The sequence below is a fragment of the Eurosta solidaginis genome, chromosome 5, assembly GCF_040869045.1.
Source record: "Eurosta solidaginis isolate ZX-2024a chromosome 5, ASM4086904v1, whole genome shotgun sequence".
Lineage (NCBI taxonomy): Eukaryota > Metazoa > Arthropoda > Insecta > Diptera > Tephritidae > Eurosta > Eurosta solidaginis.
Window position 1 is genome coordinate 91,579,658 of NC_090323.1, and position 14,224 is coordinate 91,593,881.

A 14,224-nucleotide genomic window follows, 5' to 3' on the forward strand; every position below is an offset into this window, starting at 1 on the left:
TAAAATTATTTTCTGTTCGCTTGGAAAAGATTTCAATTGAAAAAAAACCAATTAAGCCAGTTTATTTATTATTAAAATACTTACTTTTCTTTATATCAACTGTATTAATTTAAGTTACAATTTTATGTACATATATAATAAAGTATGTCGTGGTACGACTGCTGTTGGAATTAGATTTGAAACCAATCAATACTTCTGCTAAGGGTTGCAGAATTATTACTTGAATGATTAGATTTAGAACAATAATAAGTCTGACTCAATTACTAGTCCTACATTTTTAAATTCATATTTTACTTTACTTTTTTACTTTCAAATTCAATTACGACAGCAATCGGATTCCACGACACCTTTGAATATTCTTGATCTGAAAAAAAGTGTAAATCTAATATGAATTTCTAATAAGTTTAAGTTGTATATTTAAATTTATTCAAATAATTGGAGTTTTTTCTAAAGCTTAAAATTATTTTCTGTTCGCTTGGAAAAGATTTCAATTGGAAAACAAAAACCAATTAAGCGAGTTTATTTATTATTAAAATACTTACCTTTCTTTATATCGACTGTATTAATTTAAGTTACAATTTCATGTGCATATATAATAAAAAATGTCGTGGTACGATTGCTGTTGGAATTAGATTTGAAACCAATCAATACTTCTGCTAAGGGTTGCAGAATTATTGCTTGAATGATTAGATTTAGAACAATAATAAGTCTGACTCAATCACTAGTCCTACATTTTTAAATTCATATTTTAATTTACTTTATTACTTTCAAATTCAATTACGACAGCAATCGGATTCCACGATACCTTTGAATATTCTTGATCTGAAATAAAGAGTAATTCTAATCTGAATTTCTAATTAGCTTTAAGTTGTAGATTTAAATTGATTCAAATAATTGGAGTTTTTTCTAAAGCTTAAAACTATTTCCTGTTCGCTTCGAAAAGATTTCAATTTAAAAACAAAAATCAATTAAGCCTGTTTATTTATTATTAAAATACTTACTTCTCTTTATATCAACTGTATTAATTTAAGTTGCAATTTCCTGTACATATATAATAAAGTATGTCGTGGTAAGATTGCTGTTGGAATTCGATTTTAAACCAATCAATACTTCTGCTAAGGATTGCAGAATTATTACTTGAATGATTAGATTTAGAACAATAATAAGTCTGACTCAATTACTAGTCCTACATTTTTAAATTCATATTTTACTTTACTTTTTTACTTTCAAATTCAATTACGACAGCAATCGGATTCCTCGACACCTTTGAATATTCTTGATCTGAATTTCTAGTTAGCTTTAAGTTGTAGATTTAAATTTATTCAAATAATTGAAGTTTTTTCTAAAGCTTAAAATTATTTTCTGTTCGCTTGGAAAAGATTTCAATTGGAAAACAAAAACCAATTAAGCTAGTTTATTTATTATTAAAATACTTATTTTTCTTTATATCAACTGTATTAATTTAAGTTACAATTTCATGTACATATATAATAAAGTATGTCGTGGTACGATTGCTGTTGGAATTAGATTTGAAACCAACCTCTGCTAAGGGTTGCAGAGTTATTGCTTGAATGATTAGATTTAGAACAATAATAAGTCTGACTCAATTACTAGGCCTACATTTTTAAATTCATATTTTACTTTACTTTATTACTTTCAAATTCAATTACGACAGCATTCGGATTCCACGACACCTTTGAATATTCTTAATCTGAAAAAAAAAAGAGTAAATCTAATCTGAATTTCTACTTAGCTTTAAGTTGTAGACTTAAATTGATTCAAATAATCAAATTTTGTATTCGAAACCATATAAACAACTCAAATTTTACATGAATATAACACATTTCTGAATTGTCCAAATATAAAGTTAGCTGCAGCAGCAATATAGCTCAAAGCAATTAATATATTTTTATGTTATTATTAAAGTACTTACTTCCTTTTTATATTAAATGTATTAATTTAAGTTGCAATTTCATATATATATGAGGCTCCAAGATGCAAAACCAGATGAATCCATGATATTTAAAGCTTAGAAAAGCACAAAAAAGCTGAAATTTTTAAAATTGCTATAAATTTTCAATAAGGGTTTTTAGAATGTTGGCTAGGCAATATTGTCGGAATTTAAATATTTAAAAATTTTTAAATATCTGGTTTTGCATCTAGGGTCCTCATGTATGCTTTATTCTTTAAATTAATAAATCTAATAATATGCTTTAAATAAATGTTTTTATTATATGATATGTTTGGTTATTACATTTAAAAATAAATATTGAAAATTGAATTTTTTTGGTTGGTATTTTATTCATGTCGCTGCTCCAGTTTTATGGCGGTTATATAAATGGTCAAATCGCAGTAAAATTGATTGTCAAATGACTGGAAAATGTAGAGTGAAATGACCGAAAATATGACCGCCATTTGACGCGCATTGTGACGTGTGTGAACAGAACTGTGCTATGCTCTCATCCTATAAGTGGGAGCGGAATGCACAATCATATAAACAGGTACGAAATGGAAAAACAGTGTAAAAAAGTTACCGACGCCTGAACGAACGTGACTAAAATTTAACAAGGGGCGTGACCGCACAATGCGGGAAAATGACTTGTCAGATGATGTGGATCGTTTTTGCAGGGTAGTTATTATATTTCTAAACGTACAGTAAAATCTACTCCGATTGTAGTAGAACTCAAAGGCAGTTATGTACCCTGCAAAAATCGTGTGACCGAAAACACACACAGCCAAACGAATTTTTGACAGAGGTGACGATTTGGAATGAAAAATTCTTCAAATGAAATAGCATGTTGACAATTTTAGTTTTCCCACAATGTATCGTGTTCTCTCGCACCTATTATATTCATAGGGATAGCAAATACGTCATTGTTGCGTGCAAAAAAATTTTCTGCGAATCCCCCATTTCTAATTGAGCATCGAGAAAGAGCGGTGGAAAATTTGTGTATGTTTCGATGAAATAAACAATAAATAACACCCTTTCGGTAAGTCTTTTAAATGAATCTGCCCTAACTCGCGCCGCCCGTACTTAAGTTAGTCCAATAAATAAAACGATGTTAATCATATATTTATTTTTCCTCTTTTCTTCGTCCAACAGTTACCAAATTCTAGGAGCGGCTTATCCATGAATCCATTGAAGCAACCTGCTCCGACTGCTCCGCAACCCAATACACCATATACAAATGCTAACCTACCAGGTGCTCCTCCATATAATACTACTCAGCAAAATGCTCTACCATTATCCAATAGACCATAAACTGGCATGCAAGCGCAACAAGCAACAATAACAACAACCGAACAATAACTTTATAGCTGGCCAATAAGGTGAAACAGCTAAGCCTCAAGCCAATTCGCCAACTTCCATGTATTCGCAAGCTCCTCCAGCCACGATACCTCCAGGGAAAGCTGTACCTGGTGGTCCCAATCAGATGACTCTAAATAAGGCAAATGTACCTGGCTTGCCTCATATTCTTTGTTTAATAAATTTTGTTATTTTTCTAGACTGGTCAACCACCAGTTTCAGCTACACCACCAACATCAATTGCTGGCGGTGTTACAACTCCATACCAGCAAATAGGTGAAGAGCAAATGCCACCGAAATCGGGTCCAATGCCACGACAGTCTGGTCTAATGCAGTTACAATCCGGTCAAATGCACCACGTGGGTACATGGGTCAAGTTATGCCACCAACACAACTTGGACAGGCGCCAATGCCCAGTCAACCACCCAAGCCGGGTCAACCTCCAATACCCGGACACGTCCGGACGTCCTGGTTATAATGTAGGCTAATACAATATATTTCAAAATTTGCAGATGATTATTTTCTTTAGCAACCACCTGCACATGTTACTGGTAAATATCAACAGTCGCAACAGTATGATCAAGCCCAACGCCGTTTAGATCCCGATCGGATGCCAAATCCGATAAGCGTTATCATTGAAAATCAAAATAGCGTTGGTTGTGCTTTTATTACTAATCAACAGGGTTTATTGTCACCCTTGGTGACCACAAAATATGTGGTAGAATATCAGGGTAACTCCTCGCCACGTTAAGTTAGGTATCGATATTCGAAATTAATGTTTTGTTTGGCAATTATATTGATCTTTCTCGTTTGCAGGCCTCTTTGTATTGCATACCTGCAACAGCTGATTTATTAAAAACAACAGCATTGTCCTTTACGCACGCACGGTTGAGAGAATATGAGCCACCTATTGTAAATTTTGGTGTATTGGGCCCAATTAGATGTAATCGTTGCAAGGCTCATATGCAATTTTTAGATGCTGGTCGTCGTTTCCAATGTCTTATGAGTAAAGTAACAACAGATGGTAAAAAAAATCTTTCACTTTTACTTGTGTTCATTGATCCATATTTTTTCTCAATAATGAATATTTCCAACATTACACACCGTACAGCCTGTCGATAGATATGAACTTCCTGAATTTGTATTGGGTACATATGAGTTTTGGTGTAAAAAATTTTTGGGTACCGATAGCTCTCAAGGTAAACTTCAACTCATATCCAACATCAATGCCTCGCAATCAATTGTGGACGCTGTACGCACTACATTGGGTCCACGCATTGTGGACAAGCATATTGTTGATTCCAGTGATAAGGCCACAATTTCAAACGATGGTGCAACCAATTTGAAACTGTTGGATATTGTGCATCCAGCCGTAAAACTCTAGTCGACGTCGCTAAATATCAAGATGCTGAGGTAAGTTTTTTGTTATATTAGAATGTGTAGAATACAAATTTTTCTCTTATCAGGTCGGCGATGGCACCACTTCAGTAGTACTTTAAGCAGGTGAAATCTTAAAACAAGTTTAGCCATATGTTGAGGAAGGCGTGCATGCACGTATCACCATTAAAGCTATACGTAAAGCATTAAAATTATGCATGACCAAAATATGACATGGCTGTACATGTCGAACCGCCAATCAAAGGAACAACAACGTACTTTATTGGAAAAATACGCTGCCACAGCAATGTCCTCCAAACTTATTTATCAACAAAAGGATTTCCTTTCTAAAATGGTTGTGGACGCTGTACTTTTCTTTGATGGACCCAACGTCATACAAAAAATATAAAATCGCATTATTAAATATAGAATTGGAGTTCAAGATTGAGCGTGATAATGCTGAAGTACGTGTTGATAATGTTCAAGTGTATCAGAAAATTGTTGATGCTGAATGGCGTATTCTATGCAATAAACTGGCTAGGTAAGGCGACAATGTTGTGATATCGAAACTACCAAATGGTGATGTTGGTACACAGTATTTTGCAGATTGTGATAGTTGTGTGCTGTTCGTGTACCAGAAGGAGGTTTGAAACATACAATGAAAGCTTGTGGTGGTGCTGTTATGACTACAGCTAATGATATTAATTCATTAAATGTGATTACTTTGAAGAACGTCAAGCTGGTGGTGAATGTTGCAACATTTTCCATGGTTTGATAGTGGGTTTGACATTGATTTTATTTTCACAGTTTATAATTATTTAAAGGTTGCGTTAATGCTAAGACATGTACATTGCTTTTCCGTGGCGGTGCCGAACAATTTTTGGAAGAAACCGAGTTTCGTTACATGATGCTATAATGATTTTGCGGCGTACAATTAAACATGATTCTGTTGGTGCTGGTAAGTCAAAATACAAATTGAAAAAAATGTCTAACCTTAAATTGTTAAGTAATATAATGAAAAGATTGTGTCCAACTCCGGAAGAAAAAACTATAAAATTTGTGTCAGTGAAATTATAATTATTGCTTTTGGTTGTTAGTTTTGAGGCATCGTCTTCGAGTGCCTTCTGATATTTTTGTTGTTGTTGTAGCGATAAGGTTTCTCCCCGAAGGCTTTGGGGAGTGTTATCGATGTGATGGTCCTTTTCCGGATACAGATCCGGTACGCTCCGGTAACGCAACACCATTAAGGTGCTAGCCCGACCATCTCTGGAACGATTTATATGGCCACATTAAACCTTCAGGCCATCCCTCCCTCCCCACCCACAAGTTCCACGAGGAGCTTGGGGCGCCAGAACCTCTTCTATTAGTGAAACAAGATTCGCCGCGTATAGGTGACGTTGACAATTTGGTTTGGAGAAGCTATTTATTGCGCTGGCAACCTGAAAGGGTGTCCCTACACAGCCCCTTGAATCTGGTATTTTAGTCGCCTCTTACGACAGGCATATCTACCGTGGGTATATTCTGACCCCCTAACTCGCTAGAGGAGTGCTAGGTAGCTCAAGTCTTCTAGCAAAATGTCGTCTATGTGTATACCAAATGATGTTATTAACTTCTTTTTTCTTTTATGCATTCACCGTGGAATCAGTGATGAATTTAAGTTTGAACGGGCCGGTCAGTAAAGAACTCACATAGGCTGTAGAGTAATGGTTAATTTTGGGCAAAAGTTTAACAATATTGATACCAGACGCCATTCTCGTAAACCCATCAGCAAAAAAATTTGAAGTAATATACTTGCCTGATGCACCCATTATTTAATTCTTCTTCGGTTTGCTGCTTCGTTACAGAAATCGTCTTAAGACATGACCACTCAGATAGCTTATCCAGCACGTTTTCCTCCTGCGTGACAGCTGTAACTTTTCAAGGCTCTGAATAGACGTAACATGGTTGAGCGGGGTTGCCCCCTAACCCACTGGGGGAGTGCCTTGTGATCGTATATGCGTTTCTTTTGCCAACTACCTGTAAGGCGTTAAACTGATCAGTAACGTCGCCGTGGACTCGTTCAATGTAATGTAGCTCAGCTCTATAACAAAACAATCAAAACATGTTTGTACACCAAAGTAAACGGGGGACTCAAATGGTTGATAAGCGACAAAGCTGTATAGGTTCAGAGCTTCCGCAACCCAATTATCAACTTCATCTACGCGACAGGAATCCTGTTACAAATATGAATGTATTACACACATATTTAGCAGGCGAGGCTCTGCCGACCCCAAGTTCCTCGTGGAACCAGGGGGTGGGGGCGGGATGGCTTAGAAGACAGAATGTGATCATATTAATCGTTTCCGAGATGGTTTTTTTTGTTGTTGTTGTAGCAGTGCTTCGCCCCATCCAATAGGTCTGACCGATCACAAATTGTCATCAATATCCTCTAATGGGAGTCCGAGGAAACTTGCTGCTTCAACAGGGGTGGATCATAATGAGAGGGTTGTTAGAGGCGTTGGTTCCACATTACAACTGAAGAGATGGTTGGTGTCATGTGGAGACACATTGCAAGCAGGGACATTTTGTATGTCTGCTTTGATTCTGGATAGATAAGAATTTAACCTGTTACAGTATCTAGATCGAAGTTGGGCTAGAGTGACTCGCGTTTCCTAGGGAGTGTGCGCTCTTCTGCAAGTTAAGGTATTTTTCTTTGAGTACTGGATTCACCGGGTAATTCCTGACAGAGAGGTCCGGCGCCTGTTTATGGAGTTCACCAAGGACCTGCTTATGTTTTTTGGCTTCATACGGCTGTGTCCTTAGGTGCCGTATTTCCTTATGATGCTTACGGAGGTGACTCCTTAAGCCCCTGTGCGGTGTTGGCTCATCAATCAGATGTCTGTTGGGATTCGCAGGTTTCTGGGTATTCAACAGAAACTGTTTGCTTAGCATTTCATTTCTTTCCCTTATTGGGAGTTTTCTCGCCTCATTGTGCAGGTGGTGTTCTGAGGACATAAGAAGGCAGCCCGTTGCGGTTTTGGCGGCAGAATTTTGGCAGGCCTGTATTTTCTTTCAGTGAGTAACCTTTAGGCGGTGTAAGACAGTCGTTAGTGTAATGTCATATGCACGACCTTTGGCGCGTCCATGTTTTAAATGGAAGAAACACGTCGACAACACCATATCAAAGGCCACAAAGGCATTAATGGTGTGCAGACGTATTGCAGGAAGATCCTGGGGATGTAGCCCAAAGATCCTAAAATGGATGTACACTATGATAGTGAGAACTATCATAGTGTACGGAGCAGTTGCGTGGGCATCAAGGACAACCATGGTGACCGTACAAAAACCACTCACGAAGCTTCAACGCTTAGCGTGTGTCTGCAATACGGGAGCCATGCGAACATACCCGACGGCAGCAATAGAGGTGCTCCTTGAGTTAACGCCTCTACATATAATAATTGAGCAGGCAGCCAGGAGTAATTTAGCAAACATAGCTAAAAAGGTATGCGGAAGAGGCAAAGTGATACAGTCACGGAGTATGGCGATGCTGCACGAGCAGATTCCACTTATCCAACTTTCCAGAGATTATACGAGGAAGATAATTAAGTTTGAGAAGCGCTTCAGAATAGATCTGGGGAACAAATGTACGTGGGACACCTCCAGGATTTAAGCACTTCACCAGGAACACACTATAATATGGTACACCGATGGCTCGAAGACACCGAAGGGCATAGGAGCGGGGTCTTCGGCCAACGAACCAAAATATCCCTACCGCTTGGAAAATATCCGAGCATCTTCCAAGCAGAAGTTGTCGCCATAAGCCGGTGTGCAGAGATAAATTTACAGCGGGGATATACCAACGAGAAATCACTATACTCAGCGACAGTCAAGCTGCGCTCAAGGCATTATCTTCAATTGAGATTAAATCATCAACAGTCCTTGAGTGCGGAGAGAGGTTAAAAAGTCTAGGTGTTGAGTTCATTTGAGCAACATGTTGAGATTATGCAAATATGATAACATAAGGGTTAACATGCAGGTCTACACAGTTGCATTCTTTCATTCTATTTCATTCTATCGTTCGTAACTTCCAATAGTTAGTTAATAACAACTATTAAAAATGACTTTGACTTTGATTTGTGCTTTTCATCTCGTTAGCATTGCCGCTGCCTAAATATATAGATTTTGTGAGTTTTAGGCATAATTTAACGCATAACTCAATTGCTTAATTATAATGAGTATTAAAGGTGTTAAATAAATTGATTAAAATAAGAAAGAAATTCTTAGAGCTATCTATTATTGGATGTTTTGCAAGCAAAACAACCGCAACAACAACAGAAGCTACCATTTGATCGCCGCATTCAGTCTACAATCGTACCAAAATCCGCCGCACTACTTTCTGGTCCTTCGAGCCGGATCGCTCCACACGCATACAACATACTTACATCGAAACCGCAAGTGTAACCGCAAAATTTCTGGAGTTAAAATTTCCTCATGGTCCCTGACCAAATACATACATTCGACAATTAAAACATCATTACTTATTAATACATAATACATATTATAAATAAACTTTATAATAAATATCTGCGTTATATTATATTAACCCTCCACAAAATCAATTAAACTTAAAAAATCTGCGTTGTTAATTTACTCCCTGCAAAATCATTTAATTTCAATTTGAAAATTTATCCTAGACACAAAAATGTTAGCATTTGTCAAAACACGCGTCTCCGCACTAAATTCTATCAAAAAAAGGTACATGACGAAAAGCAAACACGAAGCATTTATTTTAGATTTGGACAATGTCGAAAGCTATCTGCAGTTATTAAGTGAGCAGTGGGTAAGATTTAATACAGCCCAAGATGAGGTCGAGATTTCTTGTGGTGCTGATAACGTCGAGGTCGAACAGAACGCACGCATCCAGGCCGAGACCTGGTACGCTACAGCGTTAGCAAATTTCAAGCGCGTACAGAAATGTAGGCCTGAATCAGTTGCTAATCCCACATACCCGCATGCTACTGTTTCTGCATCCATTAGACTTCCTAAAATGGAACTACCAACATTTGCGGCTGATTCCATTGAAAGCGTCGCTTTCTACGACGCCTTTTGTACTCTCGTAGATTCTAATACTTCGTTGTCAGGTGGTCAAAAGCTACATTATTTACGTAGCTGTTTAAAAAAGAGTGATGCTCTTAGCATTATCAGCGGTTTCAAAATTTACGATGCCAACTATACAGAGGCATAGAATCTACTAAAGTCGCGATATAAAGTTATGCGAGTTATTGTAGAAGCGCACCTTCGAGCCATCGCAGAAATACATAAGGCGACGAGTGACAGGGCTGATTCTATTAAGAGCGTGTTGAATGCATTTCAACAACATATAAGGGAACTTAAGCCTTAGGGCAACCAGTAGATTTTTGGGATGATTGGCTTGTACATTAAATTGTACACAAACTTGCCTTTGAAACTCGCAAACAGTGGGAGCTCTACTAGCGACAATCTTCCTACATTCGAAGATATTTCAGCGTTTCTGGAAAAAGATGTCGTTCGTTAGCGATGATATCAACGCCAGCAATTCAATTATCGACAGGGAAGCCGAACATACAAATACCAGTCGGTAAATCAGTTAAATCATTTCATGCCACCGCACATCAAACGCGTTGTTCATACTGCAAGGCAGGTCACAAAATCTATTCTTGTGAAAAATTGCTAGATCAAAATGTGTCAAAGAGTCCAAGGCTTGCTTAAACTGTTTAAGGAACGCTGCAATAGCGCGTCTTCCTGCCGAATATGTCGGCCGCGGCACCATACATTGCTTCACAGTTCGCCAGAAGCATCCACCTCTTCTAACGTCGTCGACTCACCCCGCACCACTGCAGTTACGCTCGCCGCCGCTAGTTCGCCCCCGCAAACCGCAGTTACATTCGCTTCCGCTTGCCTTAATTCTAAGGTCAACCCAATGCCTGCAACACAAAAAGCTGTGTTGTTATCAACCGCCCTAGTAAAGGTACGTGATTCTGCTGATTGACGGCAGAATGCTCGTTTACTATTCGATTCAGGTTCTCACGCCACATTCGTAACTGAGGCATGCGTACAACGTCTAGGTTTAACTCGCAAATCTTTGTCCATATGAGTAACCGGAATGGTCGCTTCTAAGGGTGGTCATTACTGCTTTCTTCGCGACATTCAAGTGAATGATATGCCATCAATGCATTAATTCTTCAAAAGAATACGGGCGATTTGCCATAGTTTAAGCGTTCCTGAATGGTCTCACGTCAGGCGATTATTTTTAGCAGACCCTCACTATATGGCATGGACTACATGGATCGACTCATTTTAAATGAGCTGCGTAAAGGCCCACCTGGTACGCCAATAATACAAAAGACAGTCTTCGGCTGGACGCTGTGTGGAAACGTAGATACATCTGTTCCACCTGCAAACCATATACAATCGTTGCACTGTGATGTAGATTTAGAAAGAGCATTAACTTTATTGTGGGAACTTGAAGAAGCACCGCAAAAAAGATATCTAACTCAGGAGGAACGGTACTGCGAGGAGCATTTTGTATCCACACATACTATAAAGCGGGACGGACGCTTTATAGTGGAGTTACCACTCAAGGTCGACGTGCCGTTAAGTTAACCAAGAGATCTCGCCGTGCGAAGCCTCTTACGAATGGAGCGCAGATTCGCCAGTGATCAGGAGCTGTGGACACGCTATAACGAATTCATGCAAGAATTACTTGAAATGGGTTATATGGAGGTCGCGCCTGAAACGATCAAAGATGCCTATTATATGCCACACCATGCTGTTGTAAGAGTCCAGCGTCACGACAAAATTGCGAGTTGTATTTAACGCGTCTGCTAAAACCACAACGGGGAAATCCCTCAACGATGCGCTTTTTGTTGGTCCTTAATTACAAGAAGACTTGTACTCAATTCTTTTACGCTTTAGAATACATAAACACGCAGTAACTGCAGACGTTGCAAAAATGTATCGACAAGTCTGTGTTTCGGATACGTGTAATGTTATTTCAGGATATATTGCGTTCCAATACTGGATGGATGACCCAGTACCAGATACGATATCCAAGATGTCGATTGATCATCGCACGGAATTACAATTCTTATCTGACCTTAAGGTCAACCGGGATATTTCAGGATATATTGCGTTCCTATACTGGATGGATGACCCAGTACCAGACACGATAGCCAAGATGTTGATTGATCATCGCACGGAATTACAACTCTTATCTGACCTTAAGGTCAACCGTTAGGTCGGAGTCGGAACAAAAGACTCATTTACAGAGTTGCACGTTTTCGCCGACGCTTCCGAGCGCGCCTATGCCGCTGTCATATACGCTCGAAGCGTACATAAGGATGGTCACATCAAAATCGGCTTCATTTCTGCAAAGACTGAGCTTGCTCCGCTAAAAACAACAACATTACTGCGTCTCGAGTTGTGCGCTGCCCATCTTGCCGCAAAATTGGTCAAAGCTGTTACACATAGCTGAAAGAATTTTCGCTGTCCACTGGTAGCATGGACAGATTCTAGAATTACATTGGCGTGGCTGCAAGCACACCCTAATCGCGTCGCCTATATTCACGATGTCTTACCCCCAGAGTGCTGGAACCACATACGCTCTGAAAGCAATCCTGCGGACTTCGCGTCTAGAGGCATATCTCCGCTTCAACTCTTACATCATCAGCTATGGTGGTTCAGACCTGATTTCTACACGCAGATGAACAGTTCTGGAAACAACCCGCTCAAATAATGCATACAACCGAGAGAGGCTTACGAAAAGTTAGGTTTGTATTGCAGCGACTGATGTTCACTGGTCGGTCATGACAAAATACTCATCTTATTCGAAATTAAGAAGAACTATCGCTTATGTATTGAGATTTGTATACAATACCCGATCTAGCTCGCTTGGCACCAATAACAAAAAAACTGGTATTCCTAATTGTCAGGAATTTCTCGAATAAGAAAAAAGATTAATTAAATATACACAAAATTTATATTTGTCTAACGAAATACGTTGTTGCAGGGAAAAAGGGCGATTCCATTGCGTAGTAGCTTGCTACGTTTACAACCGTTTCTCCATTCGTTTGAAATTCTTCGTGACGGAGGTCGTTTAAAATCCGCAGATGTTGCGAATGATGTCAGACATCCTGTTATACTGCCAAAAAAACTATCCGCTTTCAAAACTGGTTGTTTTCGACATACATCACTATACGCTACATGCCGGCCCTCGCAAACCTAATTCGTAATATCTATCGAAAATGCGTCAAGTGTACCGCTTTAAATCGCAAACTCGCTACGCAATCAATATGTGATCTTCCCTCGTCTCGCATAACGTACGCTCATTGCTTCACTCGTATAGCAGTAGACTTTGCTAGGCCTTATGTGGACAAATTTACTCATGGAATAGGAGCTAAATCCGTAAAAGGTTATATATCTTCATTTGTATGTGTACAGGTGCAATGCACCTCGAATTCGTTGGAGATCTTTCAAGGTCCTCATTTCTGAATGCTTTTAAAGGATTCGTCAACCGCAGACGCTATTGCAAAGAAATATTTTCGGATAACGGAACGAATTTCGTTGGTGCAGAAAGGGAACTCCGTGAAAAATATCAAGAGTGCATGCGAGACCCCCAACTTCAATCGTTTTTTGCAGACTCTGCCATTGAGTGGCGATTCAATCCACCGTCCGCACCTCACATGGGAGGATATAGGGAAACTGGAATCAAACGCATTAAATATCATCTTAAACGCTCCTTCCGGGAAACTCTCTTAAGCTATGAGGAGTTTAGTACCCTTTTAACGGAGGTGGAGGCTTGTGTTAACTCCCGTCCATTATGCGACATTTCAACGGATGCAAGCGACTTATCGATTTTAACGCCTGGCCACTTTCTGGTAGGCGAACCATTGCGGGCAATTCCAGACCCTGCGGGTCAAGGGTTTTCTGGAACCCTGCAATAAAGGTGGCAGTTGATCTCTGCTATTCGTCAATATTTTTGGCGTCGTTGGAGAGACGAATACCTCGTCAGCTTGCAACGACGTGCTAAGTGGGTCCCCCCATCACGAAATTTTCAAGAAGGAGGCGTCGTCGCTGTTTTTAATGAACCATCTCCTCCGACAAAGAGCACACTCGCAGGAATAATTCATTGCCATCCTGGTACAGATGGTCACGTACCTGTCCTAACGACAAAAACCGCAAATGGAGAATTCACTCGGCCAATATCTAAGCTGTGTCTTCTAGCAACATAAGGGGATATATTTTCCGAAGAAAACTAATATGCAGTTATTTAACTTAATTTATGTTTGAAATTTTTATTTTTGCTAAAATTTTGTATTTAAATTTATTTCTTTTGTAATTTACATATATTGAACACATCAAGATAGTTCAAGGGTGGCGGTATGTTGAGTTCATTTAAACATATTGTGTTGACATGTTGAGCTTATGCAAATATGATAACGTAAGGGTTAACACGTTATACACGTCAATAGATAGTTATTAACAACTAGTAAAAATTACTTTGATTTTGATTTGTGCTTTTCA

The 14,224-nt window shown here is 38.9% G+C and overlaps 1 pseudogene; it reads left to right on the forward strand.

The window, feature by feature from the left end:
* Nucleotides 1-2,584: 2,584 nt before the first annotated feature.
* Nucleotides 2,585-9,908, forward strand: LOC137254214 (T-complex protein 1 subunit eta-like; annotated as a pseudogene).
* The last annotated feature ends 4,316 nt before the right edge of the window (nucleotides 9,909-14,224 follow it).